General features: G+C 41.3%; 1 long non-coding RNA gene across 4 annotated transcripts in view; it reads left to right on the forward strand.

Moving 5' to 3' along the window:
* The window catches only part of LOC309707946, a 107,092-nt gene that overhangs the window by 36,774 nt on the left and 54,379 nt on the right, over positions 1-15,939 (forward strand). The window contains exon 3 of one of the 4 annotated variants that reach the window (XR_014277134.1): positions 14,614-14,635. The exons of the other annotated variants lie outside the window; for them this stretch is intronic. This is a non-coding gene — a long non-coding RNA (uncharacterized lncRNA). Of the gene's footprint in view, positions 1-14,613; positions 14,636-15,939 lie in introns of those variants that run through there. 4 annotated transcript variants of the gene reach the window in all.

Raw genomic sequence — 15,939 nt, forward strand, 5'->3', positions numbered from 1 at the left:
GGGTCTAAAGGGTTAACGTTTAAAGCAGGGGTGGACAACTCCAGGCCTCAAGAGCCAGTGTCCTACAGGTTTTAGATCTCAGCCTGGGTCAACACACCTGAATCAAATCATTAGTTCATTACCAGGCCTCTGGAGAACCACAAGCAGTGTTGGGAAGGTTACTTTTAAAATGTATTCCACTACAGATTGGCTGCAGTGGTTATTATTATATTTTCATGCTTCCAGCTCCCGTTTCTGCTCAATGACAACTCGTACTTTTCCACTCTCCTTTTTCTTCCTCCTCGCGCTGACAGACACATAACAGGTATGGCAGTCCATTCTCCCTGCAGCACGGACTACACTGCCCATGAGGCTACATTCTTTAGGGCTATGCCTGTAGCATTCTGCCTATTAGCTTAGCACAACAACAACAAAAAGGAACTCTCTCACCCAGGAAACACAGTCGCAGAGAGAGAGAGAGAGGGCGTGTCACCCTGTAACCATGGCAACCATAACACTGCCGCCTGGAACAACAGAGCATAGCTGTCAAACAAAACCCAAACAGTCCTGACCCGCGACAATATGAAACAGGAAAATACCGCCGTGTAATCCCTTTGTTTCAACAAAGTACCTGTATTCTAAATACCACCTTTTTAAACGGTAACTGTAACGGAATACAGTTACTCATATTTTGTATTTTAAATACATAACGGCGGTACATGTATTCCGTTACTCCCCAACACTGACCGCAAGACATGTGGAGGAGGTAATTTATCCATTTAATTCAGCTGTGTTGGATCAAGGATACATCTAAAACCTGCAGGACACCGGCCCTTAAGGCCTGGAGTTGTCCACCCCTGGTTTAAAGGGTAAATTAGGTTAGGGTTTAAAGGGTTAAATCTAATAGATGTGTGAAATATACGAAATCCCCTCATTGGACTGTATGTTTTTGTGCACAATCTAGAGCTACTGTGCACAGAATCTGACGTAGCGTCTAACAGATGCATGAAATCCCCTTGTTAGACACTACACACGTTTCTGTGAACAGCAGCTCAGGTTTCATAGATTGTTTAAATCATGCCACCTATCTGAACAAGCAGCATGACTGTCAAGTCTCATTGTAGATGTTCTTTTAAATCCCTGAAAGCCAGTTTCTAATGCACCTGCCTTTGCAACCTGATGTCGTTTCATATTAAATAACAGAGTTTGTGGAGCCAACAACGATATCTCCCCCAATACAAATAAACCCAGATAGTCTTTATCTTGCTTATTTACAGTACCTGCTAAAAGTTGCATGTCATTGTGTAGATTACAAAGAGCAGGAGGGAGAAAAAGAAAAAGGATTGTTAAACATCACTTACTAAATACCAAATTACTGTAGGCCATCAGAATTTAGAGGGAAATATTGCTGTCGTATATCAGGGTGACAGCTGAGTTTCTCCGTGTTGAAACAGGCACGGTTGCCCATAATGAATCTTAAATGCCAATGCCTACTGGCAATATAGCGTTCACTCCTTCACTCTTCCTTCCTTCCTTCCTGCCTTACCATTTCTGTGTTCACTCGTGTTCATACCCCTGTCAGGCTTCTCCCAGCTCTCTGGTTCTATCTCTCCCTTTAATTCTTGTTCAATTCAGCGTATCATAGGCCCATAGTCAGACATCCTGTATGACAGAAAGCTGAAGAGCTCCGAAGGCAGTTAACCAGTTCTTTTCTCTCTCTCAAACTCTTTTCTCCACACTTTCACTTTACTTGTTGATAGTTTCAATTGAATATTTTTTCCAGACTTCTATGTGCACAATTTAAAGATACCACCGTTAAATAACTTCTTTTTGCATTGGTCCCCTGAAATATTTGCCTCCATCTACACTTTCAAGATAGATGTGTTTCAAACTTTTCCATAGAAAAGAGAGACAAAGGGCGAAGAAATGCATTTTACACAAATATATATTCATATATATCTTTTGCTGCTGTAGTAGACTAGCATGTGATTAACTGTCTGTACACTATATTAGCTATTACATTGTCATGCTTGCTTTCCAAACCCCTAGCTGTATAAAAGTGGAATTTGGCCAGTGCCAGTGAAAGCATCATCAGCTTAATTTCAGTTTGATGATTGCTGCCCTCGAGCTAACCTAACAGTGACAATGAATACCACAGCTTGCCATTGCACCATGCCAAATTATTTTACTACTATAAATTTTACTGCTCTTCTCATATCATTGTGTAACTCTCATCCTATCGACATATTTGACATACACAAACTACTAATGAGTCCCCGGGGACGCAAAAAATAATTTACTGCGAGAACCAACTATGATATCAAAACATATGTTTTCTCAGATTATTATTATTGTTTGTGCAATTAATGTCAACCAATAGAGAAAAATATTATTATAATTATTGCTTGGTTACAAAATTATTTGCACATTTTGTAAATTTTACTTGATTATAACTTGTAGCTTTTATCCATTGTTACTTAAAAGCCTGTTTGCTAGCCTTTAATTCAGGTATCAACTATTTTTTCAGTAATTTCATTTAAACATTATTTATGTCGTATTTATGTAATGAAACAAATCAGAAACAAAGCAATATTAAATGTATACACAGCTAGGACTGGGCCATATCATACTGCGATAGAATATGGGCAGAGCCTTTGTTTTCATACGCACATGGCGGAAAAAGCATGGCGGCGACAGAGAGTGAGAAGGGCGAAAGCGGATCATTGAATGAAACAGATGAACCAGAACTGGTTTGTAAAAATGCTGCAACTTCAGTGGTGTGGCACTGGTTTAGCTTTCGTCCGTCAGATACACAACAAAGCACTATTTTTGGTAGCGCATGCTAGCGGGCCGTCGTTATTACTGTGTGTTTTGTAAAATACAGCACACTTAAAATCAATCCTTTGATTTTTCTGAAAATCGACAGTGCCCCTTATAATCCCGTGTGCCTTATGTATGAATTCTGGTTGTGTTTACTGACCTCGAAACGAGTTTATGTACACGGCGCTCGAAAATCTTTCAAATGTTTCAGTACGACTTTGCTAAGCTAGGAACCCGCACCGCTTGATGGATTGTCGGAGCATTACGGCTATCGTAGGCAGGCACCTCGCGGAGTGATACGTACTGTGCTTCAACATAATATTACCGTATTGTGTGTGTATATATACTATTTTTAAGTTTTGCGGATATTATACATGGTTATGCTGAGGATATGTCAGCCAGTTTCCACTGGAAATGCCTTTTGGTTAAACTGCCAGCAAGGAATATGCATTTGTACTGTTACATTTTTATATAACTTTATAAACAGCTGCTTGTTTAAGTGGAAATACATTGATGTTTTTTTTGCACTAATAAAATTGTGGAGTTGTAAAGTATTTTGTCTAGTGTCAATTATATCGTCAGTTATATCGTTATCGCAAATTTTGATAAATATTTTTGGTCATATCGCCCTGCTCCATACACAACATCAGGTAACCTAGAGATCTCTCCAGCGTGTTCATACCAGAAACACCTACGAGGTGTCCAGGAGGAATTCTGGTCAGCTGCAGCTGACACCTTTTGATGAAGAGGAGTAGCTGCTCTACTAAGACATCCTTCGGAGGAAACTTATTTCTGCTGCTTGTGTTCTCATTCTTATTATTTCAGTCACTACCTACAACTCACAACCACAGGTGAGAGCAGACTGACCTGTAACTCAACAGCTTTGCTTTCGAGCTCAGCTCTCTCGTCACCACAGCAGTACAACATCTGTCTGTCAGTGTCCAGCTCTACTCTCCCCTCACCCATGAACAAGACCTTAAGGTACTTATACACATCCACCTGGGGCAGCAACTCATACCTGACCTGGAGTGGGTACTCCATACTTTCAGAGGACCTCAGAGGATGGCTTGAGAGATGCTAATTCCAGCTGCTTCACACTCAGCTGCAAACCTTGCCAGTGTAAATTGGAAGTCATCACCTGATGAGGGCAAAAGAACATCATCTGCAAAAAGCAGAGACGAGATCCTGAGTCAGCCGAAAGGGAATTTTCCCTTCCAGAAGGGTGGAAACGTTTCATTTTTAAAATGACTGACAGAGTAGCCCTATCCCTCTTGATACTGCGTGACATTAATTATGTCTCACGGCAAACATTAACTGAATAAACACTTCCATTTATTTAAACTGCATAGGTTTAATTTGGTGCTTTTCCCTGAAGTCCACTGGGACCCAAAACATTTGCAGTTTTAAAAAGCACCAATAAAAGCAGAAATAAAAAAAACAACGGTGTTTTGTTCCATTAGGAACAAAATGACTGACAAAGTCATACAAACAAACAAAAAGCCAGAACTGGAATGATAGAAAAAAATCTGAGATATGACAAAAATATAATGCTGTGGTCTAAATGCACCCCAATATGTAGGATGAGGGATAAACACAGTATTATGATTCAGACACTGTTTTACTAAAAAGAGTAAGCATCCAAGTTTCTCTCAGGCTGAGATAAGGATCACTGACTTTCATCATCATTTAACCCTAAGGGTCTTCATTTTTTAAGGCCATCAGCATGCTCACTTGTTAATGCATAAACCAGCCACTAGTCTGTAAGACTTCCATACACTTGCACATAAAAACACATAAGGACAGACACAAACTCACAGCCATGTACCATCATCTGTCTCTGACATGAAGTGGGCAGCCGCACTGAGGCGTGTCTAGGGTTGGAGGGCATGAATCAAGATCACCATAAACAGAATTAAAGAGAATAAATACTCAGCTATCATAGAGGCCGAGTGATTTATTCTGCACTTTCACAACACTAGCAGAACAGCAGCCCCCAAGAAATCAATATGTAATTATAGACATCCTACCCTGGGCTGTTCCTCTCCAAGCATCAACCACCCACCACCTGCCCTGCACCGACACCACTGCCCTCAAAACAAATGTCAGAATGGGACAAGTCCCGGAACAAGAAATAAAAGGCTTCGCCCTGCTGAGAATAGCCCTCTGTTTTAGTGTGTTTACTGTCTGTGCATGCAAAGTCTTGCACACATGTCTTAGAGCCATTTTTCATTATGGCTTCTTCCTCTGGATTCGATTTTAACTTTATAGATAATTCAGATTGTTATACGTTTGTATATACAGAAGGCGATAAAGTAGGAAATGGAATTCAGTTCATTTCCAGGCTTACATTTATCTCTCCTTCCTTTTTCTAATGGTAAAAGAACCTAACCATATCTCGGCTACAGCTTCTTATGTAGTGTACCGATATTAGAGTGTTAGGCAGTGTGTCTTATCTCGATTTTGACAAGCAAATGGAGGTATTCCCACAAAGCGAAATAGACGTAGAGTTTCATCCATCCATCCATCCATCCATCCATCCATCTTCTTCCACTTCAGCTGCCATAGGACAAGACAAACAGTAAATCCTGGACTTTAGCAAGGCTAACAGAGACACACAACTATCCACACACACATTCAAACCTACAAGCAATTTACAATTAGGGCTGCCACGATTAGTCGACTAGTCACGATTACGTCGACTATCAAAATCGTCGACGACTGATTTAATAGTCGACGCGTCGTTTGAAGCTTTGTAAGATCACAAAAGACGCAGGAATAAGTGGCAGGATTTAAGAGTGTAATAACGGACTGAAACAGAAGATGGCAGCATTGCATGTACAAGGATGTCAGCTACCGTTAAACCCCGAAGAAGAAGAAGAAGCAGCTGTGTCCCAGAATTCATAGCGCGGCCCAGCGCAGTTTCCAACAATGGCGGCAGCTGGTTAGTTTTAATGTTACTCTTATTATTCTTTCTGGGTCACAAAATAAACGTTTAACATATTTTCAGGCGAGAATGTAGCTGTGTAAACCTCAAATATCTGCTCAGTTTATCAGGACACCACATATTTTTCAAAAGCGCTCCGACGTTTTCGGAGACATCTGTTACCCACTAGCTCGTTAGCGAGCCGGGGGCTAGGCTCACTAGCGCCGTGAGAACACCGGACTCCCCGCAAATCATTTTCAAACCCACCGCCGTCTTTCGCTACTCAGGTTAAATATATATGAGTCACTTAGATAACTTAAAATGTTATTGTTTGGCTTTTTTTTTAGTATTTTATTTGTTCCTGAGTAAATCAGTTTGTCTGAGATTAAAGTTATAGTTTTTACACAGCTGAATAAACATCAAGCAGACAACTGATTATCAGAAGTGTGAGATGCTCCAGAATATACTCCAGTGTCCTGTTATATTTTAGATAGCAAGGAGTTTATTAAACTTCACCGAAACAATCCGCAAATTTCATTAAAATTTAATAAACTATCATCTTGTCTTTATTTTTAGTTAGCACAGACCTTAAACACTTAAAGCTGTAAGCTAATGATAGTTATATAAGAGCAGATGCTGCTGGTGCAATAAGCTGTAGTTTTGCGTCCAATGGATGATGATCTGATTAGTCGACTAATCGCAAAAATAATCGTTTGTGGCAGCCCTATTTACAATCACCAATTAACCTAACTCTGGTAACTGGGTGTCTGGACAGTGGGCCAGAGAGAACCCATGCAGACACAGAGAGAGCATGCAAACGACCACGTGCTGAATTTGAATCCTGGACCTTCTTGCTGTGAAGCAACAGTGCGGTTGAGCAGTAAAAGTAATCCAACTAGCTAACTAAAGAATGTTTCTAATAACTAAAGAATGTTTCTAATAGTAGAAAACTTACTAGTAGGTTTTTACATCAACTGGAAGCCAATCTGTTGCCAATATGTCATGCAGCTCTTTTGCTTGTTTGATATATTGAGATACTGCTGTATAGTTACATTGTTTATGCTACACGAATAGCAAACATTAAGCCAGGATGCAAGCTAGACTCCAGCACACAGCTGTTTAATTCCAAATATTTATAAAACCACGGACATCAGAATATTTTCCAGACTTACAGAATGCAACATATTTTGACTATTTTGATTTTGAGTCAGCACGTGGTGTAGTGCTTAGCCCTGCCATCTCACAGTAAGAGGTTCCTGGGTTTAAATCCACTGGCCAGCTGGGGCCTTTGGTGTTGAGTTTGCATGTTCTCCCCATAGCTGCATGAGTTCCTTCCGTTTACTCCAGTTTCCTCCCAAAGTTCAAAGACATGCCTATTAGATGAACTAGTGACTCTAAATTGGTCGTTGGTGGAAAACAAATGGTTGTCCCTGCCGCCTGTCCAGGGCATAGCCTGCATCTTGCTCCATGACCCATGTGATAGGCTTCATCCCCTCTGCAGAGTAGCTCCACAGGATAATTTACAATCAAAAATCTGGGGTCTGCCCCTCCCTTCCTTCCCTCCCCATCTCCAGCTGCCTCCCTCTTCCAGCTCCACCACAATCACCCACACATGCAGGGCCTTGGGGTAAAAATGTGTCACCGGGGTGCAGGGGAGGCATCCCCCCTGTCCCCTTCTGGCTTCCTGTGCCTCAATTTTATCTCACAACTTAGACATTCACATTACTCACACTCTCATAACACATACATATAGGATCTTGGGGGTGGGCACGCTACACGGAATCCAAATTACCATCAGGGTGTACACCTCACCCCTGGCGTCGTTGCCCACCTCTCAATTTTAAATACACGTAGACATTGAGGGCTAGCAGGAGGGGCTATGCGCTTACCTGCTGCTCTCTGGCAGGTAGCTCCATGCCCTCCTGGGTTTTAAAGGCACCTTAGAACACACATGCATCAACACTACATATGAGCGGGCGGAGGGAGGTTTGGAGTCTTCACACACCCCCATTCTCTGCGGCCTGCTGGAGCGGGGGGGCTAGAAGGAGAAGTTGGCCGTCTGACTGGGGTCTGGAATGTGGGGCCTCCCTGCTGCTGCGGAGTCGGGGCGGTCTGCTTCTCCCCATCCCAGGAAAAAGGGTAACACCACCTGGGTCTGGGTGCAGTTTCCCCCTCCCGGGGCAAGGGTACCTAGAACCGGGGCTTAGAGTACACTTGGGGAGTGTGATCGTGTGTACAGTGTCTCTCTATGTCTGTCTCCACGTTAGGTGAGTGTTGAGTAATTGCATATGAGAGCATGAGGGTGGGAATGGATGTTTGTATCTGTGTGTGCCTGTTTGTCTGTGTCCATATGTCAGGTTGGGTACCAGACGCCACCTCTCTGGGGACATCTCAGGTACTCCAAGGCATGGAGGCCTATCTCCCCCTACCACCACTTCCTCTGCCAGTGGCAGACGCCCTCAGACATCGGTGCGTTGGTGGTTCTTTGTGTCTGGGGATGGGCGTCCAGGTACACACTGGCTCACTCCTTGGTGGCTGCTTATCGGGGCCTGGAGCCTGGCCTCACTGCAACTCCCCCTGGCTTCTGCTCCGCGGCTGCTGAGTGAGCCCTCATCTGGGACTCTCGTCAGCTCTTTCTGGGACAGTGGCGCCGCTGCCCCTCTGTTGGTCTTCATTGGTCTCTTGTGTTCTGGGGGCCTCTGGATGTCTGGAGTTTTGATCTCCTCCATACCTGCTTCATGCCCTGGAGGACGGGGCTGTGGCCCCCCCACACCCTCTAGCAGATTATTACATGAAGGAACCTTTTAAAAAAAACAAAAAAAAAACAAGCGCGTTCATGCTCACAGGTGTACACACGGGTGCTCACACACACAAACGACGCCCTTTTTTGGCTCCTACCTCAAAGCACACTGTGTGCTGTCGATCTTACGTGCTGCACAATAAAGTTTAATATTTAGTATTTACAGTTATATTCCCATATATCATTGTGATGTTGTTTATTCTATTGCTCTCGTTTTCTTCTGCTTGTTTTCTTTTTTCTTTCTCAACAGGTGAAATTAAAAAAGTATCTACTGTTATCTATTGTTAGCTAGTTTATTGTGATGGTGTTGTTTTTATTATGTTGCTCTTTGTTGTTTGTTTTCTCTTCTGGTTTTTTATCTCCATACAGGTGATCCAGGTGTTTTGTTTGTTTTTCTTTCTTTTTTTTTCCCCCTTTCTCACCATCTCTTCTCCCCTCTATTTTTCTTTCTTTCTTTCTTTCTCTCCCTCTCTTTCTTTCATTCTTTCTCCCTGTCCTATTCCCCAGTCATGTCTGTCCCGTCTTTAAAAAACGAAAATAAAATAAATACATAATTATAATAAAGGTCAATCAAATGGACCAATATAGCAAGGCCATGATGATCCACTTGGTAAAGTAAATCCACTTGTCATCTTTCTTGGCCTTCAGACAACAATTCTGATGGCTAAAGATCCAAACAGGACAAGCAAAAAAGAAAAGAAAAGAAAAATCAAAAATCTGAACTTCAAAGTAATTTTATACCAGAATAACTGCTGTCTTTAAGATCAGAATCAGAATCAGAATCAGAATGGGTTTATTGCCAGATGTTGAGGTTTACAACATTAGGAAATTGCTGCGGTGCTTCAGTGCAGACAATAAGAATTAAAGTGCTATGTAGAAAGAAAGATATGTGCATGAGATATACATGAGATATATACATGAGAATAAGAATTATGAGTGCTACGTAGAAAGATATATACATGAGTGCAGGTGGTGATCAGTGCCAAACATGAAATGATGCAGTGACACAGCGTAGGGTCATGTGTTAGTGGCGGGGACAATCATGTGGTTATTGTTCATGTGTCCAACAGCAGAGGGGAAGAAACTGTTCTTATGGCGAGAGGTTCTGGTGCGAATGGACCGGAGCCTCCTGCCTGAGGGGAGCAGGTCAAACAGACTGTGTCCAGGGTGAGAAGGGTCAGCTGAGATCCGGGCTGCACGCCGCAGTGTCCTGGAGGTGTACAGGTCCTGCAGAGATGGGAGTCTGCAGCCAATCACCTTCTGATGTTTGGATATTTGGATATTTACCAAATTTCCCTGATGCATTTGTAATACATGTCAAAAAAACATGCATGTTATGTGCCGACTACATGTGTATTTGAATAACTATTATATAACACATCTGCGCACTTCAAAATATGTTATCAAGAAACAAATAAATATCTGGGTTTTGGAATGTCATTCAAAGATGTCATTCCAAGATCCGGGATAAAAAATAGAAAACAAAGTTGAGCTCTCACTGTAGTGTCTGATGACTCTAGTACTTGTCAGTTTCTGTTGAAGCGAGCACCATTAGCTCAGCTGATATGGTCACACACACGGGCCTCGGTGGGCTCCGCATAGGCCCTGACACATTGATAAACAGCTGTATTAGTATGAACTCTGCTCATCGCTCTGTGGTCTCTCCCAGTTAAATCAATGAGGTAACCAGTCAATTCTTGCCCACACTCAAGCTATTGCCAAGCCCTTATCTGGCCCTTGCAGTTTAACACTGACCCCCGCACAGGTAGCAGGAGACACACTAATCCATCTCTCGAGTCCAGACAGACTCATCTCATCTCATCCCAGCTACTCCTACCCCGTCTCTCCACACTTCACCCATTCTGTTATTCAAACACCTTTTTCCACCCGTTCCTTCACTCACTCCCTTGATGTCTTGCACAGTTTCATTTTCCCCTTATCTGCGTTCTCATCCATTTCCCGGCTGCTGAATTTCTCTCTGTATCCTGAGCTATCTCTACCCCCACCCACTGTTTTTCACGCCTTGTTCATAGCTCTCTCCCTTTCTTCTTCCCTACTCTCACTGCGGGTGCCTCTTGGTCTGGCCATGGGGAAACAGCTCTGGTCAAATTAACACACACATCATTGCCTATCAATATATGCTCTCAATGAGGGCAGAAATTATTTAGAATTTGAGCTGTTTTGATTCACTTCTCCTTCCTATCACCTCAGGCTCCAGTATTTGATTACCAAGAGCTTTGGTTGAGCTGCATGTCTGAAAATATCCATAATGGCCAAATGGAAGTAAAGTCATTTGATACAACACACCTCTAGGATAATTGCAGAGGAAGACGTGTGATAGCAGATTGAGGCTCCAGACATATAATTTTATCATACAAGCAGACAGTAAATTGGAAACATCATATCACTTATGGTGTTATCCTTGTGAAAACAATTAGCTGATGTTGTAAAAACAAAAGACTTACATGGCCTAGCAGCTAAACACAGTTTCTATGGTGATAAAACGCAGCCAGATAGCTTTACTCTTGATGCTCTTGGCTTTGTATGATGTAACGAGAACAGTTATCTATAATATGGCCATCTCAGACACAGAGCTCTGTGAACCCAAAATCCCCACTTACATGCTGTGCAAATCTTTTGTTTGTGAGGGGCAGACAATCAGAAAAAGTTGGCTCGGAGGTTGGGAAAGGAGCTAAAATGGATTGTTTGAGACCTTGACTTACTTGGGGGGCTCCAACAAATCACATCACATAATATAAGTAGGGCACTTATCCAAACTGACATACATTTAAAAGAAATTTAAAATTCAATAGGAATAAGAAGACACTTGAAAAAATATCATCAGGAATAAGAGCGAATCCAAGTTTAAATCATCAGTGTTGCCCTTTAGACGGCCACTATCGGAGCACCAACCCATGTTAACTGCCTCGTTCTGATTTATGGGCCTCCTCCTTCACTGTGCTCAGTAAATAAATGACAACTAGCCCTGAAGTATTCTCCTCTGTGGTCCTTAGCTTGTGGAAAAAGTTACTTCAGAATGTGAGCACTTACCTCTTTAAACCTAATACGTACTTTTTCTTTCCATCTATCTCACCATTCTTTTCTTTTCTAAAATCTCATTTAGTGGAGTACTTGTAGTCCAGAGCCAGAGCATTTGAACAGTTTCACAGTTTCACATTTTTAAGGCTCTGAGCTTCATCACATTCAGTGTGAAATAAAACTGATACTACATTCAATTGCTAAGTGGGAGTTTTATTTTAGCTAGCTTCACATGAATACAAAGAGACTTGTGTGCAACAAACTCCTGCTAACATTTCATTTTAAAGCTTTCTTATGTGTATAGCTACAGAGATGCATGCAGTCACACAAAATTATCCTATTTAGTAATTTGTTAAAAATTATGCTGTGGATGACCCCCAAATAGGAAGATACTAGATGCTTTGTATCTTACTGTGGTCTGCTGTCCCAGACCTTCACTGCAAACACCCTTAGGCTTTGTTGGTTGTGCAGTGTCTCTGGCTTCAATCTGCTCTACAAGTGGAATGTATTGTGTTGAAATCAGGGGGCTAACCTTTACGAGGATATGTTCAAACTTTTCCCTTCTCTCAATGATCACTGTCCTCAATGATAGTTTATAAAGGCACTTTAAAGTATTTCAGGACCTCCAGCAAGAAAACTGTAAATCTGCCAGCTGCCAGAGAAGTTCATTTGTAGAGTTTGCATGTTCTTCCTGTGCTTGCAAGTATTGTCTTAGCTACGACACATAATGGCTGATGCTATTGAGGTATTCATTCACAAAATCAGAAAATAATCCCCCCCAGCATACAACCTGTCTCTGTTTCTGTCCTTTTCATGTGCCTATGCATAGTTATCTTCCAAATCCAGCTACTAAAGAGGAGAAATGGCATGTGGTTTTTCAGAAGTTGTGGCAAGACATTGAACTAAACAGACAGATTCAGAAACAGACGGGGTGACACCATAGACAGACAGAGATACAGATGCAGACTCAGAGGCAGACCGAATATAACACGTAGAACTCAAACGAAAATCATCATGATAATAAATTGGAAAATGATAATAATAAACTTAAAGCGCTGGGTCACCGACCCAGGACCATGACATTGGGTTAATTTTTTAAAATGGAAATTTAAAGATAATTACTTTTTATCTCCGTAACAGACTGATGATGCATCATTCTGATAGATGAATAATTGCTTTTATAAAGGCTACATGAACGTACTGAACACAAAAACAGTGCTTGAGTTAATATTTCATTATTTGGGCCAAACAAGTAGAGGGACACACACAACATGGCTGACCTGTCAAAGCTTAATTACTGATCAGCAAAAGCGCAAAAAAAAAAGAAAGAAAGAAAAGAAATTGCTTTATGGTTTGTCAGAAAACAATAACAATTGGATACACTGAATCTTAAGATGACATAATAATTCTAATTATTTCTAATTAGCTCAAAGGGAGTCTCTGTTAGTGGAATGCTTTGTACTGCAGCCTTGTGGCGTGAGGGTTAAGGGATGCTGTTGTATTGCATAAAAAACAATATATATGATATGTTGCTTTTTAAAGCTTTTGAACTCCCAGCTATGGTAACTGTTTATAGATATAATATCTTGCATTTATGTAGCATATGTCACTTATGCTTTTCAGATTTTGAAGCAGATATGATTCTGAATGTATACATTTATGTCAGTGGTGTTCTGCCACTGGAATCTACAAATAGACATTAAAAAGGACCTGAAATGAAAGTGATTCCTCTCTCCAACAGCAATCTGTAATGAGGCTTCTTGCATATTTGGATCCATGGTTTAAATTGCTGCCATCTTGTGGTCATACTTGGCTGTTATCTCTGGAAGCAGACTTGCCTCCACTTAACTCCAATTCTTCTGACGTTTTTAGCATGTCTCACTTACACGGGCGAGTCTATTTTCCATTAATAATGGCTTGAGCTTGTCAAGCTGAGAGGCCAACAGCTTTTCCTGGCTGTTTGCGCACGTGCACTGTGGAATAATCACTGCTCATCTCTGCTTCTACACAAAGTGAAGATAACTGAACTCAGAGCAGTGAAAGCAGCTTGGTCGACCATCAGTTTTCTGTATTTTTCCAATAAATTTTTTGACAAAGATGAATTAATGGATTTAAACCAGGAAGTGTTAGGAAAAGTAGGGATCACTGAAAATAGATAATTGATTTTAGGAAGGATTAGGAATGGTTTCAAATCATCTTGTATTTATTTAAGCAGCGGAGTAAAGTTCAACAGTTAATGGGTATATATTTAATGTTTCCTATCCGAAGATAACACTGTCAGCCACAACCCCCTCATTCAGTCAAAGTGGTAAAATGGTAGACTTTAACTAGTTTATTGAGTAGCTGGAAACTTTGGAAAATGAATCAATAACCCTAAATGACTGTGGCAGAGGAGAATAAAGATCCTGAAGGAATAATAACACATCGTCTGCATAAAGGACACTTCTGCGTTCTGTATTAAATGTTGAAATGCCTTTAATATTGCAATATTGCCGGTAGCAGCAACTGGCTCTACAAATAACACAAACTAATAGAAGTCTCCTTTTGCACATAGCAAGAATGCCTTGAAGATGTTTGCAACGGTACAAAAGCTGCAAGCTGCATTAGTGCTTTGAGATTGTCATGAATGAGAAATCAGTTGGTTGACTGAATGTATAAAGTATAGCCACATATTTTGCCAATAGACCAACTTAATTTTTCATCAAGATATTAAATCCCCTTGTAGATATTGACTATTAACCATGTCACATGGTGCTCACAGCTTTTAATTCAGTTGGAATTTTTTTGTCTTTTTTAAATTTCAAATGTACTTTTTAAGATCAAGATCTTGGCTTGTGTTTCAAAACTCATTATTGCCTTTGCTTGTGTTTTCACCCTGCAAAAGTCGCCTCACACATACTATTGTCCACATGTGACAATAGACTGCAGTATTTTTGCTCTCTGTAAATATAAAGCATGTATGTACATATCTATATCCACTTTGTTTGCACACTTCTCCTTAGTCTCAGGACACTTTGAATCTCAAGCACAGACTCTGTTTCTTCTGTTACAGTTACTGGCAACAAAGAAAGTACCTATAAACCATTTCATTTGCATTTCATCTTGCCTCTGAACACCTCAGCAGTGACGGGCAGCTTTTAAAGATAAAGCCATTACAGCAGTGAAGAAAATACGGCTGGCACTGGAACCTTCTGTCATCATTCCTTCTTTGCCGACAGTTTAGGCAGCACTCTGGGCATCGCCCCATCATCTTTTCAGTACATGAATTTGATCAAGATGTAGACACAATGAGAGGCACCATTAACATGATTTATAGTTGCAATCACGGTTGTTGTGGCAACCCAACTTTCAATACTCTCACCTCTGTGGAAGCAGTTTGAATCCCTATTCCTTGCCCACTAATGCTTGTGCACATTATATACTGGATGTGGAAACACTCAGAGACCATACTCATTCACGAATGCACACAAACACAAACACACCCACACAAAAGATTGCTCAGTGAAAGCGGCACAGTTCTCCCAAGGCCAAGGAGCTTGTGTAACACACTTCATTTGACACATTCATCGTGCAGCTTGAGCTAAAAGCATCGCACTCAAATATAAACTGAATTCATTTGCACGAAAATAAGAGAACAAAAACATTTCAATAACCCACTGAAACGACACTCGTTTTCTCCATCTACTGTGACTCGGTGCCTGCATGGGCAGAATGAGTTATGGCTGGAAAAAAGAGACAAATCCAATCCACTAGAGCTGTCGTTGTGCAGATGAGTATAATGCCACCTAAGCTCATCCCTCAAACTCTCACTTGCTGTTTCTGTAGCTGAACCACAGCCACTCATTGCTGTTTTGCTCCTGTAGTGACCCATCAAAGTCAAGGCAAGGTTTCAGTCATGTCTTCCTGTTTTCAGCTCTTATGTCTTTGCCAAGGTAAGGTTTAGCAGCCCCCCCTGTGGCGTTCATCAACTGCATCATGACAAAAAAAAGGGGGGGCAATCCACAGCACAACACTTCACACATGACAAATAGAGAGATCCAAGTGGATCGAATGTGTAATCTGTGAGAAGCGTGGTGGTGTTGGGGAGCGGAGTAATGAAAGACTATCACATTTTATGATGGATATCCTGTCAGTGAGAAGGCAGGGCTGCAAGCAGCATAGAGGCATTACAGTACATGTTCCATCTAAACTGATGCCTGAACATTACCCGTTGTAAACAAAAGGACATTCCCCAAGAAAAAGTTGCTGCCATCATGTGTCAAAAATCTTTTCTTTTTTTTGGCAACGTCTTTGAAAATATTTTGATTTGAAAACACTGACGCTGAAAAAAAACCCTTCTTTCAACACATTTATCAAAACGTTACCAAACCATCAGCAA

The sequence above is a fragment of the Aulonocara stuartgranti genome (assembly GCF_965226115.1).
Source record: "Aulonocara stuartgranti genome assembly, chromosome: 6".
In the NCBI taxonomy this organism is placed as follows: Eukaryota; Metazoa; Chordata; class Actinopteri; order Cichliformes; family Cichlidae; genus Aulonocara; species Aulonocara stuartgranti.